Below are 18,838 nucleotides of genomic sequence, written 5' to 3' on the forward strand. Positions count from 1 at the left end.
TACACAGTTTGGGATCTCTCATGAGTTGATATAATACTTTATGTATTTATATGCGCTGTTAATTAGTCATATGTTTTTTGTTCCAATTGCTTCATGGGATACTGGTGGGTGTTATGTCACTGGCCTGTTCAATAGGAGAATTGGGGTTATGGAAAGGCTATGTAAGATTTGACCCTATGTTAGATTGGACCCCAGTGTTGTAACGCTTATATCATACAGAGGGAGATTTATCAAAACCTGTCCAAAGGAAAAGTTGCTGAGTTGCCCATAGCAACCAATCAGATCACTGCTTTCATTTTTCCGAGTCCTTTTCAAAAATGAAATAGCAATCTGATTGGTTGCTATGGGCAAATCATTAACTTTTCCTCTGGACATGTTTTGATAAATCTCCCCATATACCTGTGCAGAAGAAAAGTGGAGCAGTTGCCTGTAGCAACCAATCAGAATGCATCTTTTTTTTTTTTTAACTTTGTTTATTGTATTTTCACAAATTTTATCACAAAACGCTAAGACAGAAAGCAAAGCAAAGCGTTACGAATAAAAGGGCATAAGTGGATAACGCAGTACCCATGTCGCCACTAATTACTAACTAATGGAAATAGATAGGAAGCACAAGTTCAAATTCCCCACACTACTAGCATACATCCCTCACACGTAGATGCACACACAAACATTCAGCATAAATACTGTACATTCCTCTCCCTATACCGTTCAGAGTCGAGTCTGTCGACCTGAAGGAAAGATTTCAATTCCTCAACCCCGTCGGTCACATCTGGCATGGCAGGCTTGATCCATTCTCTCAGAAGAACACATTTTGCCACCAACAGAATAACATGGAGGAAGCAAGGCACACTATGCAGTCCAGCTGCAATAGCTATTTCGGGATCAACAGACTGTAACAGAAGGGCCTGAGTAGTCATGGGTACCCTTACTGTCCAGTATCTGGCTATGTAAGCTACCACTGCACCCGACTAATCCTGGGATCTCGGGCACTTCCAAATTCCATGGTAAAAATCAGTCCTCAGACTGTTACACTTAGGGCAGGAGGTAAGCCTATCAGGAAAAGCAGTAGGCCTGGAGATTAAAACCCAAATAACCAAAATGCATCAATTTGAAAAAGGTTTCCCTCCATCTCTCACAGAGAACATTAGCTCTAACTTTGGCCCAACCCTCCAGAATCTTGTCTCGTGCTTAAGGGTCTTGTAAGGTTACCCCCAATTTAGTGGACACCTTCCTTTTGGAGACTTTGAGTAAACGGTCACTAAAACATCTGTAAAGGCTCGACAGAGTCGTCTTCCTAGGTTGGGGGCCCACTATGTCCTCAAAAGGAGAGGGACACACTTCCAAGGAGGGGTCTCGGAGAAGAGACTTGCAGAAAGAGAGTAATTGTGACACCTGGAGAAATTGAGAGGGTGGTAAAGAAAATGTGGACATCAGTTCAGTTGGACTTAACCAGCATTTCTCCTTTACATGCATCAACCGTTTGGACATTTGAATTTCCCTTGTGCGCCAGATTGCAAACAAACGATTTTCCCGGCCCTGAGGGAATTCATGATGTTTCCAGAGGTCAAGGCACCCAGACAGTAGAAAAGGGAGTCCGAAAGCCCTGCGAATAGCCTTCCACGTCAGGATGGTATCACGTATTACCAATGACTGTTTTATATGGGGCGGGAGACAAGGAATGTGAGTGTGTAAGCAAGCCGAGAGCTTCCAGTGGAAGACCAAGTCAGCCTCCAGGACATAATTAGAGTGGAAGCTAGACTCATGGAGCCAGCCCATAACATGTCTGAAAATACAAGACAAGTTATAACCACAGATGTTAGGGAACCCAACACCCGATCCGCTCTGCTGAGCATCAATTTTTGTAGTGCGATCTGAGGTTGTTTCCCAGTCTATATAAAACGTGTAAATGCTGAATTGAGTGCTGTCACGTCTTTGTGTTTGAGAAGAAGGGACAATTTCTGTAAGTGATAAAGCAGTCTCGGAAAACTAATCATCTCTATCAGATGGCATTTCCCAAGAAAGGAGAGGGGGAGGTGGAACCAACGCTGTAGCTCTTCAGAAATCAGTTTGAAGAGAGGAGGATAGTTCAGGGTGTACAGGGAAGAGGGCACCTTTCCTGTTTTAATGCCTAGGAATGTAATGTGCTGCTTGATGAATGACGTGGGGATACTCATCGTACTCCAATGGGACAGTAGTTTAGCTACAGCCAAGGGGAGAACCTCACTTTTTAGCAGATTAACCCCTTAAGGACCAAGGGCGTACAGGTACGCCTTTGCTCCCTGGTACTTAAGGACCAAGGGCGTACCTGTACGCCCGTGGGAATTTCGGTCCCCGCCGCGCGCCGGGCGGGGATCGCGCCGGGGTGACTGCTGATATCTATCAGCAGGCACCCCGCGCAAATGCCCAGGGGGGTCATTAGACCCCCCCATGTCGGCGATCGGCGCAAATCGCAAGTGAATTCACACTTGCGATTTGCGCCGATTCCGGGTCATACGGGTCTATGGTGACCCGGTGACCCGGAATAGAAGGGGGATCGCGGGTGTCCTAGACACTCACGATCCCCCTGTAGCGATAGGAGTGAGGTGGCACGGGTGCCACCCCTCCTATCTCCGCTATTGGTGGTCTAGACGCGACCACCAATAGCAGATCGGGGGCGGAGGGGTTTACTTTCGGTTTCCCCGTCCTGCCCCCCCACAATAGGCGGGGCAGAACGGGGAAACCGACAGGGACCGGTGCCGAAGATCCATTTACCCATCGGCGACGGCAGCGGCGACGATCAGCGGCGGCAGCGGGCGACGATCGACGGAAGAAGAGGACGGCGACGCAGCTCCCTGGATCCAACGGAAGCCGGTGAGTTACTTAGCAACATCTGGAGGGCTACAGTCTGAGACCACTATAGTGGTCTCTAAACTGTAACCCTCCAGATGTGGCAAAACTACAACTCCCAGCATGCCCAGAGAGCTGTTTAGGCTTGCTGGGAGTTGCAGTTTTGCAACAGCTGGAGGTCTACAGTTTGAGACCACTGCAAAGTGATCTCTATACTGTGCACCTACAGATCTTGCAAAACTACAACTCCCAGCATGCCCAGACAGCAGTTTGCTGTCTGGGCATGCTGGGAGTTGTAGTTTTGCAACATCTGGAGGTCCACAGTTTGGAGACCACTATGCAGTGGTCTCTAAACTATAGCTCTACAGATGTTGCAAAACTGCAACTCCCAGCAAGCCTAAACAGCAAACAGCTGTCTCTGCATGCTGGGAGTTGTAGTTGCGATCCCTCCAGATGTTGCATAACTACATCTCCCAGCATGCCTTTCGGCGATCAGTACATGCTGGGAGTTGAAGTTTTGCAACAGCTGGAGGAACACTGGTTGGAAAATACTGAGTTAGGTAACAGAACCTAACTGAAGGTTTTCCAACCAGTGTGCCTCCAGCTGTTGCAAAAGTACAACTCCCAGCATGCACGGTCTGTCAGTACATGCTAGGAGTTGTAGTTTTGAAACAGCTGGAGGTTTGCCCCCCCATGTGAACGTACAGGGTACATTCACACTGGCGGGTTTACAGTAAGTTTTCTGCTTCAAGTTTGGGCTGTGGCAAATTTTTCACCGCAGCGCAAACTCCTAGCGGTAAATTCACTGTAAACCCGCCAGTGTGACTGTACCCTAAAAACACTACACTTACACATAATAAAGAGTAAAACACTACATATACACCCCCTTACACTGTCCCCCTAATAAAAAATAAAAAACGTATTGTACGGCAGTGTTTCCAAAACAGAGCCTCCAGCTGTTGCAAAACAACAACTCCCAGCATTTCCGGACAGCCACTGACTGTTAGCAACAGCTGGAGGCACCCTGTTTGGGAATCACTGGCGTAGAATACCCCTATGTCCACCCCTGTGCAATCCCTAATTTAGTCCTCAAATGCGCATGGCACTCTCTCACTTCGGAGCCCTGTCGTATTTCAAGGAAACAGTTTAGTGCCACATATGGGGTATCTCCGTACTCAGGAGAAATTGCGTTACTAATTTTGGGGGCTTTTTTTCCTTTTACCCCTTATGAAAAAGAAAAGTTGGGGTCTACACCAGCCTGTTAGTATAAAAAATTTTTTTTTTTTACACTAACATGCTGGTGTTGTCCTTTACTTTTTATTTTCACGGGAGGTAAAAGGAAAAAAAGACCCCCAAAATTTGTAACGCAATTTCTCCTGAGTACGGAGATACCCCATATGTGGGCGTAAAATGCTCTGCGGACGCACAACAAGGCTCAGGAGTGAGAGCGCACTATGTACATTTGAGGCCTAAATTGGTGATTTGCACAGGGGTGGCTGATTTTACAGTGGTTCTGACATAAACACAAAACAATAAATACAGACATGTGACCCCATTTTGGAAACGACACCCCTCACGGAACGTAACAAGGGGTATAGTGAGCCTGAACACCCCACAGGTGTTTGACAAATTTTCATTAAAGTTGGATGGGAAAGTGAAAAAAAAAAAAAAATTTCACTAAAATGCTGGTGTCACCCTAAATTTTTCATTTTCACAAGGGAAAATAAAAAAAAGCCCCCCAAAATTTGTAACCCAATTTCTTCTGAGTAAGAGCATACCCCATATGTGGATGTAAAGTGCTCTATGGGTGCACTACAATGCTCAGAAGAGAAGGAGCGCCATTGGGATTTTGAAGAGAAAATTTTTCCGGAATTGAAGGCCACTTGTGTTTACAAAGCCCCCAAGGTACCAGAACAATGGACCCCCCCCATATGTGACCCCATTTTGGAAACTACACCCCTCATGTAATGTAATAAGGGGCGCAGTGAGCATTTACGCCCCACAGGTGTCTGACAGATTTTTGGAACAGTGATCCGTGAAAATGAAAAATTTAATTTTCCATTTGCACAGCCCACTGTCCCAAAGATCTGTCAAACGCCAGTGGGGTGTAAATGCTCACTGCACCACTTATTAAATTCTGTGAGGGGTGTAGTTTCCAAAATGGGGTCACATGTGGGGGGGTCCACTGTTCTGGCACCACGAGGGGCTTTGTAAATGCACATGGCCCCTGACTACCATTCCAAACGAATTCTCTTTCCAAAAGCTCAATGGTGCGCCTCCTCTTCTGAGCATTGTAGTTCGCATGTAGTGCACTTCAGGTCCACTTATGGGGTACCTCCATACTCAGAAGAGATGGGGTTACAAATTTTGGGGGGTATTTTCTGCTATTAACCCTTGCAAAAATGTGAAATTTGGGGGGAAACACACATTTTAGTGAAAAAAATATATATATTTTTTTACATATGCAAAAGTCGTGAAACCCGTGTGGGGTATTAAGGCTCACTTTATTCCTTGTTACGTTCCTCAAGGGGTCTAGTTTCCAAAATGGTATGCCATGTGTTTTTTTTTTTGCTGTTCTGGCACCATAGGGGCTTCCTAAATGCGACATGCCCCCCGAGCAAAATTTGCTCTCAAAAAGTCAAATATCACTCCTTCTCTTCGGAGCATTGTAGTTCGCCCGTAATGCACTTCATGCCAACTCATGGGGTACCTCCATACTCAGAAGAGATGGGGTTACAAATTTTGGGGGGTATTTTCTGCTATTAACCCTTGCAAAAATGTGAAATTTGGGGGGAAACACACATTTTAGTGGAAAAAATATATATATTTTTTTACATATGCAAAAGTCGTGAAACACCTGTGGGGTATTAAGGCTCACTTTATTCCTTGTTACGTTCCCCAAGGGGTCTAGTTTCCAAAATGGTATGCCATGTGGGTTATTTTTGCTGTTCTGGCACCATAGGGGCTTCCTAAATGCAACATGCCCCCCAAAAACCATTTCTGAAAAACGTACTCTCCAAAATCCCCTTGTCGCTCCTTCGCTTCTGAGCCCTCTACTGCGCCCGCCGAACACTTTACATAGACATATGAGGTATGTGCTTACTCGAGAGAAATTGGGCTACAAATATAAGTATACATTTTCTCCTTTTACCCCTTGTAAAAATAAAAAAATTGGGTTTACAAGAACATGCGAGTGTAAAAAGTAAAGATTGTGAATTTTCTCCTTCACTTTGCTGCTATTCCTGTGAAACACCTAAAGGGTTAAAACGCTGACTGAATGTCATTTTGAATACTTTGGGGGGTGTAGTTTTTATAATGGGGTCATTTGTGGGGTATTTCTAATGGGAAGAGCCTTCAAATCCACTTCAAACCTAAACTGGTCTCTGAAAAAAAGCGAGGTTCAAAATTTTGTGAAAAATTGGAAAATTGCTGCTGAACTTTGAAGCCCTCTGGTGTCTTCCAAAAGTAAAAACACGTCAATTTTATGATGCAAACATAAAGTAGATATATTGTATATGTGAATTAAAAAAAAAATTTTTTTTGAATATCCATTTTCCTTACAAGCAGAGAGCTTCAAAGTTAGAAAAATGCTAAATTTTCAAATTTTTCATAAAATTTTGTGATTTTTCACCAAGAAAGGATGCAAGTTACCACAAAATTTTGCCACTATGTTAAAGTAGAATATGTCACGAAAAAACAATCTCGGAATCAGATTGATAACTAAAAGCATTCCAAAGTTATTAATGTTTAAAGTGACAGTGGTCAGATGTGCAAAAAACGCTCTGGTCCTAAGGTGTAAAATGGCCTGGTCCTTAAGGGGTTAATTGTTACGCCGAGCGCTCCGGGTCCCTGCTCCTCCCCGAAGCGCTCGCGGCGTTTCTCTCCCTGCAGCGTCCCGGTCAGACCCGCTGACCGGGAGCGCTGCACTGACATTGCCGGCGGGGATGCGATTCGCATAGCGGGACGCGCCCGCTCGCGAATCGCATCCCAAGTCACTCACCTGTCCCGGTCCCCGCCTGTCATGCTCTGGCGCACGCGGCTCCGCTCTCTAGGGTGCGCGCGCGCCAGCTCTCTGAGATTTAAAGGGCCAGTGCACCAATGATTGGTGCCTGGTCCAATCAGCCTAATTAGTTTCCACCTGCTCCCTGGCTTTATTACCTCACTTCCCCTGCACTTCCTTGCCGGATCTTGTTGCCTTAGTGCCTAGAGAAAGCTACTACTGTGTTTACCATTACTGTGTTCCTGATCTCCTGCTATTACCATTGACTACGAACCTTGCCGCCTGCCCCGACCTTCTGCTACGTCTGACCTTGCTCTTGTCTACTCCCTTGTACCGCGCTCATCCGTTGCCGGTGGATACGACCTGGTTGCTACCGCCGCTGCAAGACCATCCCGCTTTGCGGCGGGCTCTGGTGAATACCAGTAGCAACTTAGAACCGGTCCACCGACACGGTCCACGCCAATCCCTCTCTGGCACAGAGGATCCACCACCAGCAAGCCGAATCGTGACAGTAGATCCGGCCATGGATCCAGCTGAGGTCCCCCTGCCAGTTGTCGCTGACCTCACCACGGTGGTCGCCCAGCAATCCCGACAGATCGCCCATCTAGGTCACCAGCTGTCGCAAGTGTCCACCATGTTACAGCAACTTCAGTCGCAGCTACAGCAGCTGCAACAGCAGCCACCATCTCCTGCACCTCCTCCGCAGCGAGTGGCCGCTCCTAACCTCCGCTTGTCCCTGCCGGACAAATTTGATGGGGACTCTAGACTCTGCCGTGGTTTCCTGTCACAATGTTCCCTACATTTGGAAATGTTGTCGGACCAATTTCCTACAGAACGGTCGAAGGTGGCTTTCGTGGTTAGTCTCCTGTCTGGGAAGGCTTTGTCTTGGGCCACACCGCTCTGGGACTGCGATGATCCTGTCACCGCCACTGTACAGTCCTTCTTCTCTGAGGTTCGCAGTGTCTTCGAGGAACCAGCCCAAGCTTCTTCTGCCGAAACTGCCTTGTTAAACCTGGTCCAGGGTAGTTCTTCTGTAGGCGAATACGCCATCCAATTTCGTACCCTCGCCTCTGAATTATCCTGGAACAACGAGGCTCTCTGCGCGACCTTTAAAAAAGGCCTATCCAGTAACATCAAAGATGTGCTGGCCGCACGAGAAATTCCTGCCAACCTGCATGAACTTATCCATTTGGCCACCCGCATTGACATGCATTTTTCTGAAAGACACCAGGAACTCCGCCAGGAAAAAGACCTTAATTCCTGGGCACCTCTCTCACGGTATCCTTTGCTATCTACCCCTGTGCCTCCCGCCGAGGAGGCTATGCAAGTGGATCGGTCTCGCCTGACTCTTGAAGAGAGGTCTCGCCGTAGGGATAAAAATCTATGTCTGTACTGCGCTAGTACCGAACATTTCTTGGTGGATTGCCCTATTCGTCCTCCACGTCTGGAAAACGCACGCACGCACCCAGCTCACGTGGGTCTGGCGTCTCTTGGTACGGAGTCTGCTTCTCCATGTCTCACTGTGCCCGTGCGGATTTCTCCTTCTGCCAACTCCTCCTTCTCAGCCGTGGCCGTCTTGGACTCTGGTTCTTCTGGAAATTTTATTCTGGCCTCTTTGCTTGATAGGTACTGCATCCTGGTGACCCGTCTCGTCAAGCCGCTCTACATTTCTTCGGTCAACGGAGTCAAGTTGCACTGCACTGTGCGTTACCGCACAGAGCCCCTGGTTATGAACATTGGACTGCATCACGAGAAAATTGAATTTTTGGTTCTGCCCAACTGCACCTCTGAAGTCCTCCTCGGTCTGCCATGGCTCCAGCATCATTCTCCCACCCTTGACTGGACCACCGGGGAGATCAAGAATTGGGGTCCTGCTTGCCGCAAGAAATGCCTCACGTCTGCTCCCAGCCCCGTCTGTCGAGCCTCAGTGTCCCCTCCTGTGCCTGGTCTCCCCAAGGCCTATCAGGACTGTGCCGTGCCTCCTCATAGCCCCCGTCCTGGTGACACTCTGTCCTGTGCCAAGCCTCACCCTCTGCCCCCCCTCCCCATTCCCACTCCTTCTGAACTGTCTGCCGTTCATGAGCATACCCAGGACTTCACTGTCCCTCAGAAGGAGACTCTACAATCGCTCCCAATGTCCTCGTCCCATGTGGAGCAACATCCCGACAAGAAGAGGGGAAGACCTAAGGGGGGGGTACTGTTACGCCGAGCGCTCCGGGTCCCTGCTCCTCCCCGAAGCGCTCACGGTGTTTCTCTCCCTGCTGCACCCCGGTCAGACCCACTGACCGGGAGCGCTGCACTGACATTGCCGGCGGGGATGCGATTCGCATAGCGGGACGCGCCCGCTCGCGAATCGCACCCCAAGTCACTCACCTGTCCCGGTCCCCACCTGTCATGCTCTGGCCCGCGCGGCTCCGCTCTCTAGGGCGCGCGCGTGCCAGCTCTCTGAGATTTAAAGGGCCAGTGCACCAATGATTGGTGCCTGGTCCAATCAGCCTAATTAGTTTCCACCTGCTCCCTGGCTTTATTACCTCACTTCCCCTGCACTTCCTTGTTGCCTTAGTGCCTAGAGAAAGCTACTACTGTGTTTACCATTACTGTGTTCCTGACCTCCTGCTATTACCATTGACTACGAACCTTGCCGCCTGCCCCGACCTTCTGCTACGTCTGACCTTGCTCTTGTCTACTCCCTTGTACCGCGCTCATCTCAGCAGTCAGAGAGGTTGAGCCGACCTGGTTGCTACCGCCGCTGCAAGACCATCCCGCTTTGCGGCGGGCTCTGGTGAATACCAGTAGCAATTTAGAACCGGTCCACTAACATGGTCCACGCCAATCCCTCTCTGGCACAGAGGATCCACCTCCAGCCAGCCGAATCGTGACATTAATCTTATATCTGGAGAACGGACCAAAATGGGACAATGAGGACATCTGCGGAGCAAAGTGAACTTTGGCATCTGCCAAAAAAATTAAAATATCGTCCGCGAAGAGGGACAAGTTAACCTTTGTTTGCTCGACGGTGATCCCTTTTAAACAGGTCAGAATCCTCCAAAGACCGGGCCAGAGGTTCCAGGGCTAGAGTAAAAAGAAGGGCAGATAATGGACACCCCTGGCGTATTTTCTTAAAAAGAGGAGGAGAGAGCATAGCTGAGGTATGGGCCCGCGCTCTGGGGGAGGAGTAGGGACCACCAAGGAAAGTACGAATATGGCCAACGATCCCTACCTTGTCCAGCACCATCCCAAGCCAGTCCCATCTGATGTTGTCATATGTCTTTTTGGCCTAAAGTGCTAGCAACATGGGCGATTCCCCTGGCTGGGGATGGTGCTGTACCCTATCAAGAATGGCTTACACCTTACGTATATTTGTCACCACTGATCGGTTGCGCACAAAGCCTACTTGGGAGGGACCTATGAGGGAAGGAAGGACTGTACTCAAGTGGTCTGCTAGGTGGTTTGATAGGATTGGGGGAGTAAAGGGTCCTTATTGGGCTTCATAAGAAGTTTGATAGTAGCTGTGTTCAAGTGGAGAGGAAGGGTGCCTGTGTGAAGGAGATGATTGAAGTAGGACGTTAGAGGAGTTGCGATCTGGTCAACCAAAACTCTGAAAAATTTCCCTTGAGAACCCATCCGTCATTGTGGAGGCGCTTTATGGCATTTAAAGCGGCACATTGGTCCACTGACAAAGAGGGTAACCTGATCGACTCCAAGAACGTCCTACCCAAAGTCATAACCACCAGTGAGGAGGAGTACAGGGATTTATAAAAGTCACCAAAGAGGGAATTAATGACTCTAGGGTCAGAATGGAGAGTGCCCATCTCATCACGAAGGGCAGGGAAGTGTTGGGGGGGTCTACAACTTTTGGCCAAGCGTGCAAGGAGGTGTCCAAAATGAAACAACTCTGCCTTAAATCAGGAAAATCAAGCCATGCATTTGTGTTCTGACCATAGGACAAAAGTGGCTTTGGCCTGCTTCCAAGCCTAAAAGCGGTAGTAGAGGGTTGAGAAATGTAGTGAGTATAGGCCAATTGTAGTGATATACTGGCCTCCTGGAAGTGGTGTAGGGATTTCTTTTTTTTATTCGCTTTATTGAAAAGTGAAAAACAATAACAAGAACAGTTGCCATACAATAGTATACACGGTACGACAACATCCCTTGCAGGGAAGAAAATAAAACAGCAACAACAGAAAAAATGCACGTTACAGAGAATAACTCAGGCGTTAAATAGGGCTCACCAAGCCAGATCTTCAGATAGCGGCTGGGAAAGCACTACAAGTGGAAGTCATAAAACAAACAATGTGGCATATATATGACTGGGCATAAGACATCTGGTAATGGGTAAGTAGTTTGTGAATAGGAGCAGTAAAGCACATCATACCATGCGGGAGAGTCTAAGCGATCCCACATTATCGTATAAACTGGGCTATCAGGGCATCTCGAGTGGCTCTAAAGGCAGGGACAGTGTATTGGGTCAGGGTTTAAGAGCACCACATACCCCATACTTTACCAAACTTCCCAGGTCAACCTCTATGTTTAAAGATCATTTGTTCATAAGGAATAGAAGCGTTTACCAAGCATTTCCATCCAGACAGGGTGGGGGGTCTAGGGTGCATTCATCTCATGGCAATAAATTTCCGAGCAAGGAAAAGGGACTCCCTCAAGAAAATACAAACATAATGCATCCAATCTTCCTCAGACAGTATCCCAAATAGACATACGAGTGGTCGCAAAGGGACAGGGATAGAGAGTACTGCAGTCAATAATGTTACAACATCTTGCCAAAATGCTGAAACGTAGGGACAGTCCCATATATGTTGCCAGAAATCAGCACAGGGGGAATGGCATTTATGGCAATTATTATCTGGCGTCCCACCCATACGATGTAACCTAATGGGTGTTAAATAACTAGCATGAATTATATAAAGCTGGACCATTTGGTTATTAGCCACCGGAGAAGAGATCACCTCCTGCCACTACTCAGTAGTCAGGGAGGGCAAGCGGGTTATGTTTAGTGGTTATCAAGTGCGTACACAACACAGAAATGAGCCCCCTAGGGCCCTGAGACCGTAACACACCAATCAAAGGGTATTCTGAAATGGAGGGACCCAAATTAGGAAACTGAATAGCAAGGGCATGCCGCAGTTAGATATTTAAAAACGGACGTCCTAGGGAGGCCAAACTTATCCTGCAGTTGGGAGAAGGATTTAAGTGTATTGTTCTCATAAAGCGAGTTCAACCTTAGAACATTGTTCTCCTTCAGAAATTGAGGGTCTAAATCTGAGGCAAATGAGGAAAACCTACATTATCCCACAGCGGTAAATCCGCCATGACATCTGAGAAGGAGTAAATCGTTAGTTTTGGCTGCCCGCAAAACCTGTAGTGCCAGCCTATGGATCGGCAGGAGCTGGCACCCTACAGCGGACGGGCTCTCCAGCCACACCCACAGGTCAGCCATTTTAACATAATAGGCCAAATGGTGTTCAGAGTTTGGCAGTGCTGTGGCCAGAAACCAGGAATGCAGAAGGCGTAACTGTCCCGCTAAATAGTACACATGAAAATCGGGCAAAGCGTACCCCGCCATGTCCTTTAGCATCTGTAAAATAGACAGTTTTAATTTAGATCTAGAATTGCCCCAAATGAAAGAGGGCAACAACGAGTGCGGGGACTTAAAAGGGTATTCCAGGCAAAACCTTTTTTTATATATATCAACTGGCTCCGGAAAGTTAAACAGATTTGTAAATTACTTCCATTAAAAAATCTTAATCCTTCCAATAGTTATTAGCTTCTGAAGTTTTCTGTCTAACTGCTCAATGATGATGTCACCTCCCGGGAGCTGTGCATGATGGGAGAATATCCCCATAGGAACTGCACAGCTCCCGGGACGTGAGTGATCAGAGAGCAGTTAGACAGAAAACAACAACTCAACTTCAGAAGCTAATAACTATTGGAAGGATTAAGATTTTTTTTATAGAAGTAATTTACAAATCTGTTTAACTTTCCGGAGCCAGTTGTTATAAAAAAAAAAAAGTTTTGGCCTGGAATACCCCTTTAAAGAATGAAGTGGGGACTGGAATGGAGGAGTGTTCTAGAATATATAAACATTTGGGCAAGATAATCAATTTAATTAAAGGGGTATTTCAGGAAAAAACTTTTTTATATATATCAACTGGCTCCAGAAAGTTAAACAGATTTGTAAATTACTTCTATTAAAAAATCTTAATCCTTTCAGTACTTATGAGCTTCTGAAGTTCAGGTTGTTCTTTTCTGTCTACATCTTCTCTGATGACACCTGTCCAGGGAAACGCCCAGTTTAGAAGCAAATCCCCATAGCAAACCTCTTCTAAACTGGGCGTTTCCAGAGACAGGTGTCATCAGAGAGGATTTAGACAGAAAAGAACAACCTTAACTTCAGAAGCTCATAAGTACTGAAAGGATTAAGATTTTTTAATAGAAGTAAATTACAAATCTGTTTAACTTTCTGAAGCCAGTTGATATATATAAAAAAGTTTTTCCTGGAATACCCCTTTAAGATTATCCAACCAGGAACAGATAAAGGGAGAGAGCTCCAGACTTTGAATTTATCCTTGACTAGGGTCAGGAGAGGGGATACATTTAAGGAAAAATCAAGACTGGAATCTCTATGAATTGTCATGCCCAAGTATTTAAAGCTATCCACCACCTGCAGGCCACACACAGAATCTGGCCAGGAGGAGGAGGAGAGCGTCATGAAGACTGATTTGGACCAATTTATGCGGAGACCTGAGAAATGGCCAAAACTAAGGTTGTCAGCATAAAGGCCAATTTTATCCACCATATCAGCCACATCTATGCCCGGGATCAAGTTATCCTGTCGTATACCTAGAGCTAGCAGCTCCACTGCCACCGCAAATAAAAGCTGCGATAGGGGACACCCCTGCCTAGTGCCCCGTCCAAGGGAAAAGGAAGGGGAGCAAGTCCCATTCACGAACACCTGGGCTGTAGGTGCAGCATAAAGAATGGAGATCCAAAGCATGAAGCGCTCGCCAAAGCCTGAGGTGCCTCAAAGCGGACAAAAGATATGGACATTCGACAGCATCGAATGCCTTGGCCGCATCCAGCGAGGCCAAGGCCCAGTCCCCGGCTAAGGGCAGATCACAGCTGCACAATTGATTTAGCGCGCCTAATATTATCATCATGTTCATATATTGGTCATCATGGATAATAGAGAGTATGACCTTGTTGAGTCTGTTGGCTAAGATTTTCGTGAGAATTTTGTAATACATGTTCAGAAGTTAAAGGGGTACTCCGCCCCTAGACATCTTATCCCCTATCGAAAGGATAGGGGATAAGAAGTCAGATCGCGGGGGTCCCGCCACTGGGGACCCCCGGGATCTCGGCTGCAGCACCCACCTGTTGCGGTGGGTGCTGCAGATTTGTAAATTACTTCTATTAAAAAATCTTAATCCTTCCAATAGTTATTAGCTTCTGAAGTTTTCTGTCTAACTGCTCAATGATGATGTCACCTCCCGGGAGCTGTGCATGATGGGAGAATATTCCCATAGGAACTGCACAGCTCCCGGGATGTGAGTGATCAGAGAGCAGTTAGACAGAAAACAACAACTCAACTTCAGAAGCTAATAACTATTGGAAGGATTAAGATTTTTTTTTATAGAAGTAATTTACAAATCTGTTTAACTTTCCGGAGCCAGTTGTTATAAAAAAAAAAAAAGTTTTGGCCTGGAATACCCCTTTAAAGAATGAAGTGGGGACTGGAATGGAGGAGTGTTCTAGAATATATAAACATTTGGGCAAGATAATCAATTTAATTAAAGGGGTATTTCAGGAAAAAACTTTTTTTTATATATATCAACTGGCTCCAGAAAGTTAAACAGATTTGTAAATTACTTCTATTAAAAAATCTTAATCCTTTCAGTACTTATGAGCTTCTGAAGTTAAGGTTGTTCTTTTCTGTCTACATCTTCTCTGATGACACCTGTCCAGGGAAACGCCCAGTTTAGAAGCAAATCCCCATAGCAAACCTCTTCTAAACTGGGCGTTTCCAGAGACAGGTGTCATCAGAGAGGATTTAGACAGAAAAGAACAACCTTAACTTCAGAAGCTCATAAGTACTGAAAGGATTAAGATTTTTTAATAGAAGTAAATTACAAATCTGTTTAACTTTCTGAAGCCAGTTGATATATATAAAAAAGTTTTTCCTGGAATACCCCTTTAAGATTATCCAACCAGGAACAGATAAAGGGAGAGAGCTCCAGACTTTGAATTTATCCTTGACTAGGGTCAGGAGAGGGGATACATTTAAGGAAAAATCAAGACTGGAATCTCTATGAATTGTCATGCCCAAGTATTTAAAGCTATCCACCACCTGCAGGCCACACACAGAATCTGGCCAGGAGGAGGAGGAGAGCGTCATGAAGACTGATTTGGACCAATTTATGCGGAGACCTGAAAAATGGCCAAAACTAAGGTTGTCAGCATAAAGGCCAATTTTATCCACCATATCAGCCACATCTATGCCCGGGATCAAGTTATCCTGTCGTATACCTAGAGCTAGCAGCTCCACTGCCACCGCAAATAAAAGCTGCGATAGGGGACACCCCTGCCTAGTGCCCCGTCCAAGGGAAAAGGAAGGGGAGCAAGTCCCATTCACGAACACCTGGGCTGTAGGTGCAGCATAAAGAATGGAGATCCAAAGCATGAAGCGCTCGCCAAAGCCTGAGGTGCCTCAAAGCGGACATAAGATATGGACATTCGACAGCATTGAATGCCTTGGCCGCATCCAGCGAGGCCAAGGCCCAGTCCCCGGCCAAGGGCAGATCACAGCTGCACAATTGATTTAGCACGCCTAATATTATCATCATGTTCATATATTGGTCATCATGGATAATAGAGAGTATGACCTTGTTGAGTTTGTTGGCTAAGATTTTCGTGAGAATTTTGTAATCCATGTTCAGAAGTTAAAGGGGTACTCCGCCCCTAGACATCTTATCCCCTATCGAAAGGATAGGGGATAAGATGTCAGATCGCGGGGGTCCCGCCGATGGGGACCCCCGGGATCTCGGCTGCAGCACCCACCTGTTGCGGCTTCCGGCAGCGCTGGAGGCTCTTATCCTAATGTCTCACGACCACGGTGACGTGAGATCGTGACATCACGACTCCGCCCCCATGTGACCTCATGCCCCGCCCCTCAATGTAAGTCTATGACATTTGACATCTTATACCCTATCCTTTCGATAGGGGATAAGATGTCTAGGGGTGGAGTACCCCTTTAAATCGGGCAGTATGAGCCGCAATCTAGTGGGTCCCACCCTGTCAGGTTTTAACAAGACCACAATAGTGGCCTCATAGAGGGACCTGGGCAAGGAACCAGACAGAAAGGACTCTCTGAACATGGACTGCAAAGGGGGTAAGAGATAAGGAAGATATTTAAGGTAAACCTCTAGAGGGAGGCCATCCGAGCCAGAAGCCTTCCCTTTTGCCATGTATGTAAGGGCCTCTTCTACCTCCTCCACTGTATTGTCACCATCCAAGAGCTCCCTGTCGTCAGCAGATAGGGATGGAAATTGAATATCATTCATATACAATTCCAGTTTCTCTGTGTTATAACAGGCTCTAGACTTGTATAAATCACTATAAAATGTAGTAAAATGGTGGGCAATAGCATCAGTAGCAATCAATACCTCTCCCATTTCTGAGCTAATCCTCAGAATAGAGGGCGAGGCATTGTTTTGTCTAACAATATGGGCCAATAGTTTCACTGACTGGTTTCCGTTCTCAAAGTAAAATGGTTTGGTAAAAAATAGTTTCATATTCATCCTATCATTTAAGTGTTGCATATATAGTCTACCCATTGACAACCACGCATCCCTGTTAGCGTCCGAGGAGTCAGCAATATATATAGCCTATAGCTCTAAACATCTAGATGTCAAGTCCTCCTCAGTGCGGGAAGATTCTTGTTTTAGGTAGGAAATACTAGATCTAAGTCAGCCCCTTAAGTAAGCCTTCAGCGTTTCCCATAAGATACCCTGGTCCCTGTGATTCATATGGGCTTCCAAAAATTCTTGTAGCTGATCGGGAATCCTATCTCCTGAGGATGGAGTTCCCACCCCTGCTCCGTGCCTATCTATATCACCCTGGGGCACCATGTTAAAATATTCAAAACACATACATTTATCTGCCGGGTAAGCAGCTACAAAAGTTGCTGCCCGATGGACGATGTCCAAGGAGGTGCGGGGGGGGGTTATAGATGCCCATAAGAACAAGCGGGTCATTATTTACATATGCATGGACAAAAATATACCACCCATGTGGGTCTATAAATGTAGTAATTGGTTCCCATCTCAGAGAGTGGTGTTACATTTATGTATAGGTGAGAAAACTAGGACCTGTTTCTTAGGAGCACCCATCTCCCTCACATTCCATGACATTTCAGTACAATCATCCATCTTTTACAAGTTACATGTATGTACACATCCCTCCAAGGGGAGGGTAAAGTGAACCACAGTAGATTTCCACTCCTAAGATCAAAACATGCATCTCCACAAATAGTAAGGCCTGAGTACTCAATATTACAGTTAAGCAGGTACTGTCGTCTAATTAGTGCAAAAAAGAACTTTACAAACATAAGAAATAGACAAGAAAATACCTTAGCGAACATTGGGCTTCCTAAAGAAGCACTAGTACCTCAGATAGGATAACAAATGGAAGTGGCTCTAATATGGGGTACAGCCCGTGATGTCATACATGTAAGATACCCAACTGCCCAACACCCTCTCATTTCAGGGATAAATCAATTGGGGAAGGATGATGGATATAAAGGGGCCACACATAACAGTAAAAGAGAACCAAGTGTGTAGGAGTAACAGGCAGTCCCGTCCATAATGTCCATCGCACCCACCCAGGAGACATCATAACAAGGAAGAAAGATAAAGAAGGGGAGAGGGAGGAGGGAAGGGGGGTGAGAGGGAAGGAGCCCGGAAGGAGAAAGGGGGTTGAAGGGGAAGGAGCCATGGGGAGAATGGGGGGAGCTGCCGGGCCAAGAGTAAGATCACGTCCCGATCATTACAATTGGGAATCCGGGCTAGGTGGGGTCTCAGGGGCGCACCAGAAGGGGGAGCCTGGGATGGAACCCGGTGGGTCCGCTCTACAGTGAAGGCCACCGACAGTTGCGCATTAGGAAATAAATCACGAAACCACTTCTCCACAAATGCAGCTGGTGACTGACCCTCCGCCCTATCTGGCAGTCCGACAATCCGGACGTTATTACGCTCTATTCTCTAGGTCATCATTTTTCTGGCAGCATAGCTCTAGTTGGGACTCAAGTGGCGAAACAGCATTAGGTAGTGGGGCAACAGTATCCTCCAAAGTCGACACCCGGTCCTCCGCCTCAGTTAAGCGCCCCCTTTAGAGTCTGCATGTCCTGCTGCAACAGGCCCACACCAACTTTCACCTCCTCCAGCTTACCGATCAGCGTGTAGAAGTTGTGACTTACGGTACCTTAGCGTGAGGTCAGGAGTGGGCTCTGGCTGCGCCACAGCCTGCAAGCCGGTGGCTGCAGTGTCCATATCAGGCTCTCCTCCCTCCTCAGGGCCGCAGGCGCCATCCTGGATGGCATCTCGTGCAAAGTCCTGGAGCCGTTCTATGGCAGAGAGGTCCCGGTTGCGGGCCTGCTCAGTTCTGCTGGTACTAACCATTGTCAGGAACGAGATGCGGGTAAACATTGCTTCAGGATACTGGACAGGAGGCTAAAATCACGGGCTCAGAGCAGGAGCTACTCCCCCATGCGTCCGTTCAGCTCGCTGGTCAGGCCACACCCCCCGAAGGGATTTCTTTTTAACAATCAACATGAATGCGATCAAGCTACCCCGCAAAATGTATTTCGCCGATTCCCAGTAGAAACATGATCCCTGTTATGCTACGAGAACTCCGTCCACCAGCTTCGCAGAGACTCAATAACATTTTCATCTTTTATCATGTAAGCAGGGAAGCGCCATTGAAAATCTGCCCCTTTCAGGAAAT

The 18,838-nt window shown here is 46.9% G+C and overlaps 1 protein-coding gene across 10 annotated transcripts in view; it reads right to left on the minus strand.

Annotated features, from left to right (window-relative positions):
- Positions 1–18,838, minus strand: part of ANKRD31 (ankyrin repeat domain 31) — a 556,774-nt gene that overhangs the window by 375,403 nt on the left and 162,533 nt on the right. The gene's annotated exons all lie outside the window — the stretch shown is intronic.

This window comes from Hyla sarda, chromosome 1, assembly GCF_029499605.1.
Source record: "Hyla sarda isolate aHylSar1 chromosome 1, aHylSar1.hap1, whole genome shotgun sequence".
NCBI classification, from domain to species: Eukaryota; Metazoa; Chordata; class Amphibia; order Anura; family Hylidae; genus Hyla; species Hyla sarda.